Source organism: Pararge aegeria, chromosome 12 (genome assembly GCF_905163445.1).
Source record: "Pararge aegeria chromosome 12, ilParAegt1.1, whole genome shotgun sequence".
NCBI classification, from domain to species: domain Eukaryota; kingdom Metazoa; phylum Arthropoda; class Insecta; order Lepidoptera; family Nymphalidae; genus Pararge; species Pararge aegeria.
Genome location: NC_053191.1, coordinates 773834 through 784044, shown reverse-complemented (window position 1 = coordinate 784044; position 10211 = coordinate 773834).

Below are 10211 nucleotides of genomic sequence, written 5' to 3'. Positions count from 1 at the left end.
CTTGTTTTTTTTTATATATTTTTAATAAAGCAACACCAGCATATATACAAACATATTGTTATCATAACAAGTACCAACTCGTAAAAGAGAAAACTAAACAATAACAATAGTTTGAGGTGATATCTAAAAAAATAAAGCTATTAGGTTTTTAAACACGTCCTTAGAAGAAGCACACGACAAATCCTTTTTTTTAAACCCTTTATTGCACACCAAAAAAAACAAACAGAAGGTGGACTTAATGCTAAAGCGTTTTCTACCAGCCAACCTTCGGACGTGCGAAAAAAAGGAGTGTAGGTGTGGCAAAAATAAAACTTATGATATAAAATATAACATGTTATGTGCAGAGATATTGTTTGAAGAAACATAATACAAAGAGGCATCTATATTAAAGATAGAATAATATCTATAAATACTATATTTATGTTAATAACATATAAATAATGCACAGAGTTAAGAACATACAGAAGCCTCAATCAGCCATTATTGCGTGCACTGTGTCCAAAAACAGGGAAAATGCCCCGAGCACCTCTTACTTCACACCAGCGGGATGTTGCCCGCTCACAATCTTTTTCCATTTTCTCCATTTTATCGTAAGCGTTTAGATTATTAGAGGAAAAATTATTACTGTCAACTGCTAAATGAATGAACTGATTAACCGCCTTCGGGAATCACTACTAAAATGGAGTGGTTTTTGATGCTTCAATATTAGTTAAAGTTAAAGTCGAATATTTCTTAATTCAAATAGGCACATAGATGACGTAGAAGAGAGTTGATAGCGATAACTAAATTCGTCAACTTGAAACTAAAGCTACGAGGGTTCCAAACACGCCCTGGTCTAAGCTCACAATCAACTTAGCTGGTTTTTTCTTGTCACCATCTCACATTGTCATTTAAAAATGTTTAACCATATTATAACATGGTTAGAGCAACCTTCTTAAAGTAATAATTTACACATAAAATTTTGAAATATGTATTTACTTATCACTGTAATTTTTTTTTTTTTTATTTTATCTCTGTCCTATTTTGTAGATCGCAAGAACAGCTCTAAGCTGCACAAAAATAGTACTAATTTCAGCAGTATTACTCCATTCTAAATTTCCATATGACATAATGCTGTAAAAGTAACTAAAATAGACCAGCCTAGCAGTTTCTACGTCTCTCATATGGCGTATCTTCTTTACCACATTAATTACTTTTATTATTTACTTACAAACATTATTAATGTAATAACATTATTTATTTACTTATAAAATTTACTTACTCGATAAATTCACATACATACTTACGACATTATTTACTTACGAACATTTTTTAATTACTTATATACATAAACACTTACTTGCTTTATTGGCTTACGTAAAATATTTATTAGTTTATTTGCTTGCTTTATGTACTTACTAATATATATGCCCACTCGCTTTATTTTTAATTTGCTTTAATTACATAGTTCCATTGATAAAATTATTTACTTACTCACTTTATTTCCTAAAGTACAACAGTTACTTACATTATACTATAACTAAAATAAATAAATAAATATACTACGACAATACACAGATCGCCATCTAGCCCCAAAGTAAGCGTAGCTTGTGTTATGGGTACTAAGATAGCTGTTGAATATTTTAATGAATATAATACACATAAATACTTATAATAAACAGATAAACACCCAGACACTGAAAAACAATCATGTTCATCACACAAACATTTTCCAGTTGAGGGAATCAAACCCACTGCATTTATACTTACGTTATATTATTTACGTATAATTTTCTTACGTATAATATTTTCTTAATCGCTTTATTTACTTACTTATACAATTTATTACTCATTTTATCAATTTATTTAAGTTAGTTTATTGTTAACTTTACGGGCTTTATTTACAGTCGTGGTTTCTGTGTGCTCTTAATTCTGTGAACTAATGCATAAAAATATAATAAATTATGTACTTGCAAAAAACGGTCTTCTGAGGGTCAAAAAAAAATACTAACCCGGGTATTGTTATTTTTTTGACCCAGTGGCACAATATAGTGGAAATCCCAACAAAAACCTATGTCCAGCAGTGGACGTGAATCGTTTGATATGATTATGATGATGGCAATAAAAATAGAACACGAGAGAAGGTTGTTATCACTTAACTAGTAAGGAACTTGAATCCAGACATTATCTTCAGTAATGAAGAAAACGACGAAGAAGAAAGAGTATAAAAATAGTAACACTTCACAGAGCATACAAGGAATACCTCATTAAGGCCACCAACCGTGGCCACCAACCAGAATCGTATGTGTGTGACGTCATTTACCTGTAATGACGCCGGCAACCACGCCAATATATTACAAAAGAAAAACATCATCAGTGTGATTAGGAAAACGAATAATTTAATACGCATTTTGGATAATATATTACTTTTTATATAATGAACATTTTTTTTAGATCCCATTCATTGATACCCATATCGATGGAGCTAACAAAAATGTGATTCGCCATTATATGGTGACGGTCATGTAGGACCGATTTTCATCAGAACAGTCCCGACTTTTAAGCATAAAAATATCAAAAACGGCTCATCCGTTCGGGAAATACAATGCCACAGACAGAGCACACACATACATTATAACACCCTGTCGTGTTTATGTTGGAAGTTAAAAATAGCAATACTTCAAAGCGCATTCAAGGAACGCCTACATATTGCAGAAACGTGGCCACAACCCTGAGACTAAGTGCCTGTAGTTACACCGGCAAACAACAATAAATTCAAAACCTAAAAAAACACAAGTGTGTTATGAAAAACAATATATTAACAATGCCTTCATTAATTATAAGAAAAAAATACATTTGGAATAAAGAAAAACCGAACGCGATTGCTTTTCCAATAAACGCACACCCAAACAAAGTGATGGACTCTTTGTAATCCAAATACAATTAAGGAGAGGAAAAAACAAATCTAATCAAGCGAAATACATTCGACGGATAAAACATACAACACCCTGTATCTACTTTTTTTCAACCTACCGTAATGAGGGTTATTTATCGACCAGATTTTTGTTTTCTTTTTGTGACTTCGTAATAAAATAGGGCCTTATTATACTGGGTATAACAATGTTAACATGCCGAGATGCGCTATGACCCTAACTTAGCAAACACGAAGCGTAGATCATATATGGTATGTAGGATGGAGGCAACCCGCACCGCAGTCGCAAGACGCCATTACCCATTTTTGAGTTGCTTACTGTACAACAGACTAAACAAAGAAATTAATATCTACCCTTTACCAAGACACTCATGTAAGTTAATATGTTTAAAGTGGCTTCAATCACTATCTTATGAAGAGACAGCAAAACTTTTAATTATTTTGAAATAGGTTCAATTGAAAGATTCTCTCACACACATGCACACACGCACACACGCACACACACACAAACACACGCACGCATATACACACGCACACACACACACACACACACACAGACAGACACTTACATACTTAACACAAAATACACACACACTCGAGGTCAAGATTAACATGTTGCATGTATCCCTGTTTTGTATCTCATTTTATTTTAATTAATATTTTTGAATGTATTTAGATTTTTTTGATAAATATCAAGTGGACAGTGGTAAATTTTATGTTTTGGAGGTGGGCGTGATCACTGTTACGCAGTTTCATACTTTTACAGTGATCATCGTTTCATTCATTAGTGGTTAAGATATATTATTGTTCACAAATAAATAAATAAAATAAATAATTATGCTTAATCTGTGGTCAGTATAAGTTGGAGTAGAAGTTCAAAATGACAGGAACCCAGATCAAAAGGGAAGGCCATATAAATGGCGGGAAAAATAGAGGTACAAATAGAGGTACTTCGACTTCACTTTCGAGGGGCTGAGTTCGAATCCCAGCACGCAACTCTAACTTATGTGCGTTTTCTTTAACTTATGTGCGTTTGCTCCAAGTTATGTGCGTTTTAAGCAATTAAAATGTCACTGCTTCAACGGTGAAGGAAAACATCGTGAGGAAACCTGTATACCTGAGAGTTCTCCATAATGTTCTCAAAGGTGTGTGGAACCAATACGCACTGGGCCAGCGTGGCGGCCTTAACCCCTTCTCATTGTGGGAGGAGACCCGTTCCATGTAGAAGGCCGGTAATGGGTAGATAATGATGATTATTCTCACATCTAAATTAATTATAAATGTTGTGAGTAAATTAGTACAAAAAATAAATCATTAAAATCTCCGGTGTTAGTTAGACGTGGGCAGGACTAGCTATATACTAGCTATATGTCATTTGTTTTTTTCACGTAGGCCCATAGGTGGCACTTTTGATGCTTACATTACATGAGAAGTAGTGAGATGATGGCGATAACCATATTCGGAAACTTAAAACTAAAGCTACGAGGGTTCCAAACGCGTCCTGGCCTAAGAAGAAGCCCACGACAAACTTAGCCGGGTTTTTTTTGTTATCACCATCTCAGATTGTCATTTAAATGGTGCAAACGTCTCCTCGAATAGAAGCCATTGGGAGAAAAGCGCTTTTAAGAATGACCACATGCGTCAGTTGGCGTAGAGTTAGTTGAAAGAACGGAGAGTAACACAGGCTTATTTTATTCCAGGATTTTTTGCCTGGGTTCATCCAATCGTTCTTTAATTTTTGTTGTGATTTTCGTAGGAGATATGAGCCCCTTCTCGGGTAGAGACCTCCCCCAACCTTTTCCATTTTTTTCTTTCCCTGCCTGGGTTCACCCAATCGTTCTTTAATTTTTGTTGTGATTTTCGTAGGAGATATGAGCCCCTTCTCGGGTAGAGACCTCCCCCAACCTTTTCCATTTTTTTCTTTCCCTGCCTGGGTTCATCCAATCGTTTCCCCGGTGCGGATCAGAAAGGAAGAAGCAAAGCGCTACATACGTACGATGGTATTTCAACAACGCAACGGTGCAGATTCTTTCGGTGCCTCTCAGTTCGATGGTAGAAAGGAGATGGATGGTGGTGGATCGAATCGAATTGCTCCTTAGCACACTCTTCACAGTATTGATTAGTGTTTATGAGTTGTTATAACGTGCTCTCTGAGGCACGGGGGTAGACAGCAACAAGATTCTGACTTTGGGCTGCTAGGCACAAAAATATGACAGAAAAACCTCTAGTAAACGTTGTCTCATCTATCACACGTGTTTCTTTCCATTATGATGGATAGGTTTTTATATTTCTTATCGTTTTTCATAAATTTAGGGTCACCATGAAAATATGAAACCCAGGATTCACGTTTTTTATGTAATTTTTTTTATCTATGAAACTAGTTCTCATCTTATGCAGAGATGCGGAGCAAACCTTTATTGCCAGAATTCCTTTATTGAAAGAAAACACAAGGCAAACCAATGTTCATATCTTAAATCTTTTGAATTTTTTGAATTTTAAATTTTATTAATGCGCATTAAATGTGCCTTTTATATCATGTAAACAATATATAAAAAAATATATATAAAATGCACATACTAATTTCGGCATCGGCACTAATAGAGGCTTAGTTTAATTGGTTAAAGCGCTCAGGCCGCGATTGTCAGAGTGTAGCAGATTCAAAACCCTCGGTTCCGAAATTTTTTATATTCATTTTAAATTTAAAACTTTGGATTTGCTGTTAGTTCGATTGTTACATTGATTTGTAAAGTGGTTGTTAACGTAATTGTATATTATGATAGCTAGCTTCTGCCCGCGTATTCATCTGCGTGGACTTGAGTCTAAAGCTTCACCTGTTATATTTTTTTAATCTTGTATGTATTTTGTCTTAGCGTAGGTGACATGCATAAAAAATTTCAAAGCTGTCTGCCTCCGGCTTAGCTCGTAAACAATTTTCAATTTTTTCTCGGGAACTACTTAAGGAATCGAGATAAAGGTAGCCTATGTTCTTTTACGTGTCAAAGACTACATGAATGCCATATTTCATCCAAATCTGTTCAGCCGTTTTTGGGTAACTAACATCCACACTTTCACATTTATAATATTAGTAGGATACTATAAATGAGCCTGTTTGTGTACCCCAAACAGCATTTAGTCCGTTAAACTGAATCAAATCAATATACTACTACAATACACACATCGAAATCTAGGCCCAAAGTAAGCGTAGCTTGTGTTAAGGGCACTGAGAAGACTGATGAATAATTTTAGAATAATATACATAAATACTTATAATAGATAAACACCCAGACACTGAAAAACATTCATGTTCATCACACAAATATTTTCCCGTTGTGGGAATTGAACCCACGGCCTTTGATTCAGAAAGCAGGGTTGCTGCCCACTGCGCCAGCCTTCAACTGCATTGTTAACGTTTATTTTAATTTAATAAAATATCTCATATATAAGTACAAATTAAATTTCTAATTCTTTATTTAGAAAAAATATGGTAGGTTATAAACACTTGTATATAGATGTTATCATTTCTTGTTTCACGTATTTTTTGTCGCTTACAGCGACGTCCAAATATTGAAGTAAATTAAGAATTAAGAATTAAGTAAATATATCCAGTCAATATTTTTGTGCACTAAAATGTCTTGACTGAATTTCTTCAAAGCTGGTTTGTATCTTCTCTGTAGTTGCATCTATATTTATATATGAATATATATATATATAATAATAATAATAATATATATATATATATATATATATATATATATATAATAATAATAATATATATATATATATATATATATATATATATATATATATATATATATATATATAAATGTATATTTTGTGGTAACAGGTTGATAATCTAAATGCACAATGCGTACAAGTACAAAAGCCCACTTAACAAGCGTTCATGCGAAAAAGTCGAGATTATTGTGGATATCCATTTGCAAAATGAATTTTCCCGCAGAAAAATCGCCCGATATTTACAAATGGTATTTGAAATGTATCTTGTGAAGTGAAATCGCATCAATATATTGAATTATCTTTTTTTCGGGGTTCCCAACTTCATAATGGAATCGCCTGATTCGGTAAAGTCTGAAATCAATTAATAGAGTTGATTTATTTATTATCTACGCACGCCACTACGTCTACAATCCAGTTGGGTCTTTCAAATTTGAAAATGAATTTTCTTAAGCACTACACTACTAAATAAAATTCAATTAAATTTTTGTCTGGTGGGAGGCTTTGGCCGTGGCTAGTTACCACCCTACCGACAAAGAGGTGCCGCTAAGCGATTTATGTTACGGTGCGATGTCGCCTAGGAACTAATTAGGGGTATGGCTACCATACTCTCTAACAGGTAAGCCCGCTACCATCTTAGACTGTATCATCACCAGGTGAGATGGCAATCAAGGGCTAACTTGTAGTAAAAAAAAAATTCAATTCAATTCTTTTATTTGCATAAAACATTGTAGGTATACGTGTTTAGTCAAAATCTATGACATGCAAATCTTAATTTACACAAATTCATTTATATTATAACTAAAAATTCATCAAAATAAACAAAATAAAAATAGTCAAAATAGGTCGGCTGAATATAATAAAAATGAAATTAATTTTACTGCATGGAATAATAAATTTATAATCTTGCAAAGTCAATTATAATAACATTACCGAGAAATGGCATTTATCAGTAATCATTCTGACTAAACAATTTTAAACGGAAATATTATGTATTCGTTACTATAAGGGTTCGTTTTGAATTGAGTGAATCTCGGCGTTAAAATTATATAAAATTTAAATACATATTGCTTTAAATAATGAATGTCCTTAAGCAAGCAACTAAATAAAATCCTTCTGACTAAAGAATTATTAATATGATTCAGAGGAGTAAATCTGGGCGTGAAAATTATCTATAAACGTTTAAAAAATAATTTATAATCTATATATACGAGTATATTAAAGAGAAAGTGTGTGGGTATGTTTCGTATAGGCTTTGAAACGGCTGGACCGATTTCAATGAAACTTTCAGGGAATCTCCGGATTGACCTGGCGAGTAATTCTGTAAAGTTTGGTGACGATCGGAGCACTCCTATTTTTGAACTGTCAAACTGTCAAATACAGCTTTTATTTACTATGATGATATTCTATTGTTGGTTGTACATGGGTGTAGATAATGATCTTCACCCGCTCGAGAAGAGAATAGAAGAGAATGAATAAGGAGAGAAATAAATGATTTAATATATTATGAGACTTCCATTAAAAATTTAATGATGTAAGTTTATTGTTTAAAAAAAATAAAGCAAAATCTAGCGAAGCAGGCTGGGTACTCAAGTAATATATAAAATTATGGTTCTTTTCATATCATTTTGCTTGGTTATGATATACTTATAAAGATTTTAATATAACTAAGCAAAAGTTACAATAATTAAAATATGTGACATATTAAAAAAATACAGACAATTTTCTTTCTTTTGTTTTTATTAGAATGAGAGAGAAACCGCTTCTGAATTATTATATCTATTTTTGCTATAAATTTGATGAAATGTAGAACGAAAGATATATATATAAATATAAATACATGTGCGCAGTGGTGGCCTTATCGCTTGAAACTAACATTGGTGTGAAATAAAATAAAAATGATGTACTTTTACTGTGTGCTAGTTTTTGTTAGTACCAGTTTCTCTATCGCATTTCCACGCAGGGTAATGGTGTTGTAATGGCCCATTTCCCGGTGTCGATTTCCGTTAAAAGGGTGTGATCTGACACCGCTTTCATCCAAAACTAAATTGATTTTCACACTCCGTAGGCATTGCAAATTGCTTGGGCGTTTCTGGATCGCGTAGGTAGATTCAACTTCGTGGAACAAACTGAAAGCGGCAACTGGCCAAAAATTATGTGGGCGAAATTTTCGGACAGCTGAGCGACTTTAATTTTTGTATACAACTAGCTGCCAGCGTTCGTCGTCTGCTTTTACTATTTGTTTTCCTGGTACAACATCCGTCCCTTTACCTAAATCTAAAATTGTTTCGCCATTTTGTGGTGGCGGCCATAAAAAAGCGATTTTTACCAAACATAGTTAAGAACACTCCGGAGTAATTCAGCTTTTATTTAACAAAAAAACAAGATCAGAATTGGTTCGTTCGTTCGGGAACTAAGCACACACAAACACACTTACACACATGCACACACACACACTCACACTCACACAACAACTTATAACAACCCGTCATTTTTGCGTCGGGGCCTGGTGGTTATAAATTTTTTTTATAGTAGGGACTGGAGGCTTTAATTGCTCTTCAAGGCATGGAGGTCAATATGTTCCACTGGATAATATTCTAACTGCGGGCTGGTACTACTACTACTAAATAGAAACCCCCAGCTAGGGCTAACATATTTTTTAATTCGTCGTCAAAAATGCCTTCAAAAATAGATCTCAAAGCTTACATCAAAGGTTTATTCTATTAAATCACCTTTGATCTTTACAAGTCAAAAAAGGGGACACGATAAAATATAATTGCTGCCATTTCTGGCTCTCAAATATCCCGTGCAGACGTCTCAACGGTTGTGATTGATAGCTGTGTTTTGATCTGCCCTGTCTAGCCGTTATTGACTTTGGACATAATAAAACCATTTGACTAAGTACAACGGACTTAGGTACTCATCCGACCACTTATAAAAACAAAGGGTACTTACTTAATTCAGAACATGCGCTATGTATCCATGTTTTCTACTAAGTTGATTTTCTCACTTACTGTAGACCACTTCATCCAGTCGTAAAAGCACTGCTTACCCTAATTTCTTGATATAACTCCTATAGCAGGAGAATTTTTAAATTTTATGCCTTCTTCTTGCTTTATGCCTTCTACCCTGGTCATAAACCATATGCAAGCCACTACTGTAGACAATGCAAATTGTTTATTGTTTCTAGATCGCGTTGTTGGTTCAACTGTATGGATATATAAATATATGTTTATTTATTTATGGTTATTAGGTACACAAAACAGGTAATAACTAAAGGTAGATCTAAATATAAGTAATAACAAGTAGTGTTCTAAGCTACTACCCAAAGTATGTGTACACAACTTGGAATTAAATAAAACAAATAGTAAAAATAAAATTAAAGTTGAAAAAGAAAATAAACACTTAAAAAATACTATATTTATATATACAGATAAAATTTATAATCCCTAAAGTTATGTGGAATAGTGCTAAATAATTTGATTTTTAAAAATATTTATCCCTTTGATAAAATGACAATATTACGATTACTTGATACTAAATCATTATAAAGCGGCACATGCGAACG